The sequence below is a fragment of the Varanus komodoensis genome, unplaced genomic scaffold (genome assembly GCF_004798865.1).
Source record: "Varanus komodoensis strain SLA01 unplaced genomic scaffold, ASM479886v1 scaffold149, whole genome shotgun sequence".
In the NCBI taxonomy this organism is placed as follows: domain Eukaryota; kingdom Metazoa; phylum Chordata; class Lepidosauria; order Squamata; family Varanidae; genus Varanus; species Varanus komodoensis.
In genome coordinates, this window is record NW_025335434.1 from 106,821 (window position 1) to 115,597 (window position 8,777).

The 8,777-nt window shown below is 42.8% G+C and overlaps 1 pseudogene; it reads right to left on the bottom strand.

Annotated features, from left to right (window-relative positions):
* Nucleotides 1-8,777, bottom strand: part of LOC123020261 — a 187,052-nt pseudogene that overhangs the window by 3,185 nt on the left and 175,090 nt on the right.

An 8,777-nucleotide genomic window follows, 5' to 3' on the forward strand; every position in this document is an offset into this window, starting at 1 on the left:
GCTCAGATAGGGAGACTGCTGGGCAGAAAGGTGCACGGTACACCAATAGAATCCCCAATCTGTCTCGTTCGCCCAACACCAAGTAGAGGCACTCCAGCCCTGGTCTCAAAGGGACTGGAAGACCCGTGAGAGAGATGGAGGCTCTGTAAACCAACGTGACTCCCCCTCCCCTCCCTTCTGGGCGTGAACAGTGTTGAACCAGATACCCGGGCGGGCACAATTGGGAGAGGGCAACATCCCCTCCCTCTCCCGCCCAGGTCTCCATTATGCAAGCCAGGTTGGCCCCCTCATCCACAATCAAGTCATGGATGAGGGAAGATTTATTATTGACCGACCTGGCATTGAGCAGCAGCAAAATTTTAAACCAATACTAAAAGCATCAATCATCACATACATCAGTACTGGGTCAGCCCCTTACTACATATCTTTTAACATTCTGTAATCATATTCAGATCCATTTATAATAACTTAAAAACATTTTTAGATCTAAACCAAGTCCCGTTTCTCCAGCCAATAAAAAAAGAGGTTCCAAATTTGATAGAAGTCACTATCTTCTTTCTCCTTCAGCGGTAAGGTCAGTCCATCCATTTCTTACAAAGTCCCATTTTTCTTGACCAATATTAAAAGAAAGAATCTCCAAATTTGATGAAAGTCAATATCTTTTTTCTTCTTCAGTAGCAACTTCAATCTGACCATCTCTACACAATGCAAAATCTTTTCATTTTTCTAATACTAGACAAACTTCTCACTACAATAGTTACAAATAAAATCAAATACATTTCTTGTTTACTAGTATTCCAATCCAATATCTACTAAAAAGAAAAACGAGAAAGAAGAAAAGTTCCAAGTTTAAAAAAGAACTAAAGACTTTTAACCCAATTTCTGTTCACATATCTAACATCCATTTATCATCTTTAAAGACATCTTAGCTAATCTGTTTGATGACAACAATTACCTATAATATCTTTTAAACACATTTTCATTGAGCTAATTTACTGAAGTTTCATCTAGCTTACACCTCACTTAGTCACATACAATTAACTCCTTATAAGAGTCCAGCTCCTTACAATCTTTAATATATCTCGCTTATAAAAAAGAATCCACTTAGTACAGCTTCACCTACACCAATAACAATCATTTTCTAGTATAGCAACTCAAGGGCAAAAGATTCAAGTAACTTAGCTTTTGATCGTTCATTTTTAAGATAGAAAAAAATCTCTTATATTTCCTTATGTCACCAACAAAGAAAAAACTCAATTCCTGTTCTTATCTTTCTTAGATCAGTTTAGATCAGATCTTATAATCTCTTCATAATTCAATGCATTTAAATGTAGAGAAGCTTCCACATTGAAATCATATAACTTAACCTTTCCATACCACAATAAACATGCCAACCCATTTATAGCATTCCTTTTTAAAGTAACAAATTCTCTCATTTCTTTTTTACACCTCTGCCCCATCTCTCCTGTTTTGATAAAGCTTGTTGAAAATCAATATTTTTCAACTTTACACCTCTGCCCCATCTTTCTCCCCTTGATGGTACTTGTTGAAAATCAACACTCTTCAGTGTCTGCATTTCAATATTCTCTATTTCTTGCTTTATTTTCAATAAATGTAGCATTTGTTGTAAGTTAGGATTTATTCCCAATGGCTGTGTTTCTTGCTGCAAATCAACATTCACTGTCTCTTCTTCCTCAGAGTCATATGTAGTTATTTCAGGATCCATCCATCCTTCAGAAAAAAATATTCCTTCTTTTGGTGGCCAAAATTGTTTCTCTTTCTCTAGTATAACAAGTAAATCCCATGATAGCTTATTTATTGGTTTTGCTGATTTTGTTTCTTTATCCACTATTTCAAGTTTTTCATATAATTGTTGTGATTTTTGTATATTCTGTTCAGTTTTAGATTGCACATCAACCAAAACCTCCTTAAAAAAAGCATCAAGTTTATCAAAACGCTCTTTTTGTTCAATTGAAAAGATTTCCTGTTGTATCAACATCACCTCTTGGGATATTTGTAAAGCTGTTAAAGATTCCTGTATTGCCAGGAGTATTCTCTTTAGCTCTTCCATCATTGCAATAATTCCAATAGCCACAGGATGGCAGCAAAGGCCAACTACCACTTCTTTTTCCTCTAGATCACTCACAGACAGAAAGTTGGCTTACTGCCAAATACTTTGGCAGAGGTCCCAAAAACGGAGGAGAAAAAAATGGCCACTCAACAGGCAAATTATATCCTTCTATCAATTACTTCCACAATAATCATTATTTTAATTCTTCACTCTTGGGGAGATCAGAAAAGAACAAAGTCCTTTTTTTTCTCAGTCCAACTTTCACACGCATTTCAAACTCTCTCTCTCCCATATAAACTTTAAATCCTCTCCCCATATCATTTGCTGCTTAAAACACCGTGGGGGGAGAGTTCCTCCTTCCATCAAAGGGTCTTTTTTTTCTCCTTCTTTATGCCAGTTAACAACAGATATAGTTTTTGCACAAATAGTATTGTGAAAGGAAAATAGGAATTCTCACACAAACAGTCATCACATTAGAGAGGAAAACACCACCGTGTCCAGTTAGTCTTGGCAGAAGTCCAAAGAGATATCCAAAATGATCGCTCTAAGTTTTAACCTTCTATCACTTAATTCCACAGTAATTATTTATTTTAATTCTTCGCCCTTAGAGAGGTTAGAGGGAAAAATCTTTTTCTTCAGCTTCAACTTGGACAGAAGCCTCAACACTCTCTCCATATCAGTTGCCACTTAGATATCAGAAGGGCTTTTTCTTTTTTCTTTATGCCAATTAGAAACAGATGCAGCTTTTCCACGGGTAGTATTGCGAAAAGAAATAAAAAATAAAAATATTTACCCAGCAGTTCCAATGCTTATCTGGCTAATAAAAATCCTAAGCTAATTCTTCATAAGATGTCGAGGCCTTGAAAGGGCTAAAAAAAAAAAAATCCTGTGTTGCCCGGTTGAGAAATGCCTGAATTTCTCTCAGTGGATATTTGGTTGCCGTCCCACACCGGCTAGAAGAATGCCCAGGCAATTTATCTTCGCCCTGACAGGGCTTAGATGAGCCTCCCACTACTCACGGCCGAGTGTGATAACAGACGCTCCATTAATCACAGCCGTCTCGTCCTGACACCACCTTGAAGTTCCAGGTTTTGGAGATTCTTGTTGCTACAGATAAAGTTGACGTCTGGCCAGGATCCAGACCTGGTTTGAGTCTGAGAGAAGCAGATCCCACATAAGTGTGTGAGCACCCCCCCCCCCCCCGCAAGCTCACTCCGATTGCTTCAGTGACCCCATTGCATTCTCTGCCATCTTTTGCCCTCAATTGTTCCTAGCATTAGACTCTTCTCCAGTGAGTCCTTCCTTCTCATTGGATGGCTAATGTATTTGAGTTTCATCTTCAGTATCTGGCTTTTTAAAGAGCAGTCAGGGTTGATCTCTAAGACTGACTGGTTTGATCTCCTTGCAGTCCATGGGACTTGCAGGAATCTTCTCTAGCACCACAATTCAAAGGCCTCAATTCTTATGCATTTTCCTTATGGTCCAGCTTTCATAGGCATACATTGCAACTGGAAAAATCATGGCCTTGACTATATGAACTTTTGTTGGCAGGGTGATGTCTCTGCTTTTTAGTATGCTGTCTAGATTTGCTATAGGTTTACTCCCAAGGAGCAACCGTCTTTTAATTTCTTGGTTGAAGTCCCCGTCTGCAGTGATCTTGGAGCCCAGGACAATAAAATCTGTCACTGCCTCCATTTCTTCCCCATCTATTTGCCAGGAATTGATAGGACCAGATGCTATGATCTTAGTTTTCTGGATGTTAAGTTTCAAGCCAACTTTTGTTCTCTCCTCATTCACCTGCATCAAGAGGCTCTTTAGTTCCTCTTCACTTTCTCGCATTAGAGTGGTATAATCTGCATATCTGAGGTTGATATTTCTCCCAGGAATCTTTATTCCACCTTGTGATCCATCTAACCCAGCCTTTCGCATGACGTGCTCTGCATATAAGTTAAATAGGCAGGGGGACAAAATACAGCCTTGCTGTATTCCTTCTCAATTTTGAACCTGTCTTTGGTTCTATGTCTAATTCTCACTATTGCTTCTTGACAAGTTTCTCAATGAACAAATAAGATGGTCTGGTACTCCCATCTCTTTAAGAGTTTATCACAATTTGTTGTGATCAATCAATCAAAGGCTTTAGCATGATCAATGAAGCAGAAGTAGATGCTTTTCTGGGAACTCCCTAGCTTCCTCCATGATCCAGTGTATGTTGGCAATTTGATCTATAGTTCCTCTGCCTCTTTGAAACCCTGTATGTACTTCTGGTAGTTCTTGGTCCACCTACTGCTGGAGCCTAGCTTATAGGAACAATCTTGGCATTGCTCCTCTTTGGACATGCTGAGTGTGCCACTTTAACTGCATCGTCTTTTAGGATTTTGAATATCTCATCTGGAATACTGTCTCCTCCACTAGTTCAATGGGTCAAGGTAAGTCAAAACAAATGTGCACAGCTCCGGGTTGTCTCTTGGGAAATGGGAAGAAGGTCAAAAGAGATTCCATCTCAAAGAAAAAGAAACTAAATGTCGACTGTAATTCTATTTGGCCCCAGCATCAATTGGACAGTGGGGCAAAGTGGCCACCCGAAGGGTCTGTTGATTTTCGGACTATTTTCAGAACAGTTGCAACTTTACTATCAGCATACCGGTTAACAGCTCGAGCTCCTGTGCAGGCGTTTGTACATTGACACTCTGAACTTGCTGGAAGAGTGCAGACTGGTTTCCACTGGGGGAGGACAGAAAAGAAGAGGGAGAATAGAACTCACTCTCTTCCCTCCAAAAGCCAGCAGCGCAGTGCGAGTATGGGTTTGGCGGGGGGGCGGGGGAGAAGCTCTGGGGATTCTATCTCCAGGTCTGGGTGCAATAATGGCTTTCATGGCCAGGGGGGCATGAATGGGCAGCTGAATCCTAGTCCAATGGCTATGGTTTGGAATCACCAGCCCTTCAGCCCTTCAAACTGGCTACCTTTAGGACCCAGGAAAGAAAAGAGAGCAGGAGTTTCTTGGGCTAGCAAGTTGCTCCCTCACAGAGAGGTGCTCAGCTTGCTATCAGAACTCTGTTTGCCTGTGCTTCAATTAGCTACTCTTGAGAAAGCCATAGACCAGCCAGCCTCATTGTTTGAGGTGGTCAAAAGGCTTGCGATTTGGTGTTTAAATTCTCAGTTTGTAATCAGTGCTGCTATCCACTTTCCCCTTCCTCCTTGTGTGTGCGCATGCGTCTGTACTAATGTTCTTCTAAGATCCTTCCATTGCTTTCTGTTTTTGTTTTGCATTAAGTTTTGTTCTTAAGTTTTGTTAAGTTTTTGTGCACTAAGCATTGGGTGCCCGTGCACTAAGCCTTGTGTACAGATCTTTGAGAATGTTGGGGATGAGGTGCAGTTTTTTGGAAAAAGCTTAGAGGAAAAGCCAGTTGTGTCTAACCACCCTCGCTCAGGGGAGAAGGGAATTCACCCACCTTTCTCTCAAACACTGCCTGGGGACTTGTTTAAATGGACCAGAGGCTTTAATGCTGTTCTTACTACTGTATATGAACAATCTTTTAATTGCCACTGAAGTCACAGACCAATGCACATCTGCTGGATTTTGTTGGGTCACCAAGGAAAAAGATGCAAACCTCACAAGGACAGGTGCAGTGTTTGGCTTTCTGACTTTCAAGGGGGGAAATTTTCAGCTGCCTCAAGAAAGGAAGAAGGCAGTTTGTCAGACTCCCACTACATATATATAGTGCTTTATATATATTCAGGTTTGGAAAACTGGCAGCCAGCGCTTTCTTGGGATGCTCATGGCTGCTCCCCAGCACAGGGCCACATCCTACTGTGGCAATGGCTAGCTGGCCAGCATCGCTCTTTCTCCGAGCCCAGAGTGGCCGTGCTGGCTGTCCAGCAAGGCCAAAGCAGCTGTGCCTGATTAACTGCCTGCCTGCAGTGTGTGAAGCTGTGGCCACTGGCTGGTTGCTGCGTGCGGCTTGCAATGGCACAAGGGAAGGGGGACTGCTGGCTTACGTCAGCTGACTCGCCTGAGACTGGACCGCCTGGAGATTATTGATGCAGTGGGAGGACCATGCTCAGGTGCCCCTTGACACACACAGCAGTGAGATCTGAGGAAATGCCTATGTGGGAAACGTTACACCAGGCTGAGAAAAGCTCCAAAAACCACAGGGAGACCAGAGGACCATGGAACTCATGGAGGACCTGAAGTTCCTGCTCAAACACCAACCCTGCAAGGGAGGACCAGCAGCATAACAGACCAGGATGAGAAGAAGCTGACATCAGGGTCAGCCAAGAGCCCACAACTGGAGGGGGCAATGGAGAAGAGCCCCAAAGAAAAGCAACCTATCGGGGATCAGGATCGGGTTCCAGCTTGAAGACTTGGATCAAAGAGACTAGCAGTTGCCTAATGCTAAGTAGCCTAGATGATAATGCTGAAGGAAAGAGGGGGAGTTTCTTGAAGTTGTTACTCTGGCTGTCTGTGTGTACTTCTGTTAATTTTGTGACTCCCTTCTATACTATATGTCCTTGTAGGAAGAAAACAGTGGATTTCCTAATTTCTCTGTTTTCCATTTTAGAATACAGCCTCGTTGTGTAATAGAATGTTTATGCTTTAGTAGCACTGGTGAAAACCCAGCATGGATTTCTTACACTGGAACGTGTTATATGTCTGGATTCACACCAAGGACCAGGTAAAACAGACATGCAGATTACAGGAGGACAGGCACATGCTGTCCCAGATCAGCTAAAGGAGAGTAAAAAGGAAAGAAATCATATTTGTTTAAAAAAAATGATTACACAGGTCCCTAGGGAAAACAATTTCCATGAGAAGCTGCTACAGGTAAGGACCACTGAAAGCACTCTACCACTTGGGGTGATGATGGTGGACCAGCAGCATCCTTACAGCCAATTGGCACATGCTGGAATAGGCTCCCTGTGTGAGAGAGAGAATTTGGTGTGGTGGCTGGCATGGGGCTTTGTTTCTGCTAAGCTGGAAAGGCCCTGCCTGCAGCTTGGATGGGCAACCACATGTGGATGCTGACTGCTATGCATTATTCACACAAATGGGGCTGGTAAGTGCAACTTGGTACAACCTGGAATACGCACTATGAGTACAAGACAACTTGGTGCTTGCCAAAAGACGGAGGTCAGCAAACAAGCCTAGCTCAATGGCTCACATTGGCATATACAAAACTCCACAGGAGAAAACCCTCTACAGGGGATCTCTGCACTCAGTTTCACAACATGGATTTGCCTTCTAACCATGGAAACCACCCATGGGACTTACAGGGTTAGTAGCCAGAAGGCTTTCATGGCTTTCCCTACAGAAGGATAGGGCACTGGATACCTTGTCCCCAATCTCTGAATGATTACAGAATTCCTCAGGGGCCCTTGCCCTAACTGCAGAGAAGTAGTTCAAACAGTGGTGGAAGACATTGTCAAAAAGGGGGGGGGGGGTATTCATTTCTCTGGGCCATTCTTCCACCATTTGGAGTTTTCCCAAATCACCATGACCTTAAGAGTGCTGTATCTGCATTCAGTGTTTGTAGTGAAACAGCTGATGCCATTTCAGACATACAAAGCCCATCTACAGCAACTTGCCATACAAAGTTGCTAGACATTGCATTGCTGGCAAGCCAGGACAGTTTGCGAAACTTGTGGAAAACAAGACTGTTTCTTTGGCGCATCACATTTAAAAGCTCAATGCTTTACAAGCTGCTTTACATTTCATTCTGGTAAGAGTGGCCTGGGAGGGTTGCTTTCGTGGTTCTCCAACTGAGGCTGTTACTGGCAGAGCTTGCCAACAATTATTCTAGTATTTCTCAGGCATGTCATGAACAGAGCTGGCTGGAGCCAGGGGTCAGAGTGGTTGCCCCAGGAGGTGCCTTCGGAATCGCTCTGCTTTTGTGCTTCTGTGTTTATCGAAATGGCCCTCACCTGCACAGGCAGTCTGCACCTTCAAGGTGAAGCTGCAGGGGCTGGGCGGCCTATCTCCCTGATCAGGAGGAATCTGTCTTTTGCTAGAAGATGTAGCCAATTGCAGCAGCCCAAAATGCCTCAAGACTGGTTAGCCAGAGGGAGGCCACAGAGTAAAAACACCACAGTTATATACATGCACTAGTGGGATAGCATTTTTGGTAAGGCATGGTGGAAACAGAGGCTGTTGTCATGAGTTGTGTATTAGCAGCTATTCTCATCTTACCCTGTTCTATCCCATGCTTTATCAAGCTTATTCAATCAGTTATACAAGGTAGTCATATGGAGGCCGCCCTGGTGGATGCCTCACCCCAGGAGTCTCCAATGGACCAAATCATGGTCTTAAAGCCACTTACACTGGATATTTCCCAACTCATAGAAAAGCCAGAGTGTGCTAACTCAGATATGTGCAGAATTATGTTTCACCTAGCAGTTTGGCAGGATAATAAAAAGGGGGGAAAGCTGTACACAGAAAAACAAGATTTATCATCCCGCCTCACTGCCTTGCCATAAACAGATCACAAAGGGTGCCTCAGTGTCTGGTGGTGAAGACCAAAGGACCTCACTCCCTTAGTGGGTAACTGTCAATTGCAATCTTTGTATTTTATGGGTTTGCCAAAGTGCTTCCTTGACCCTATAAAGTTCACAAATGTAACCTTTTCTAGCAGGCCTGTTCAGGATAACTTTATTTTAGAAGGCTGGTCAAAGGCATCTACTTAGAGTGAAATGTAACTTTTCTTTATGGTTT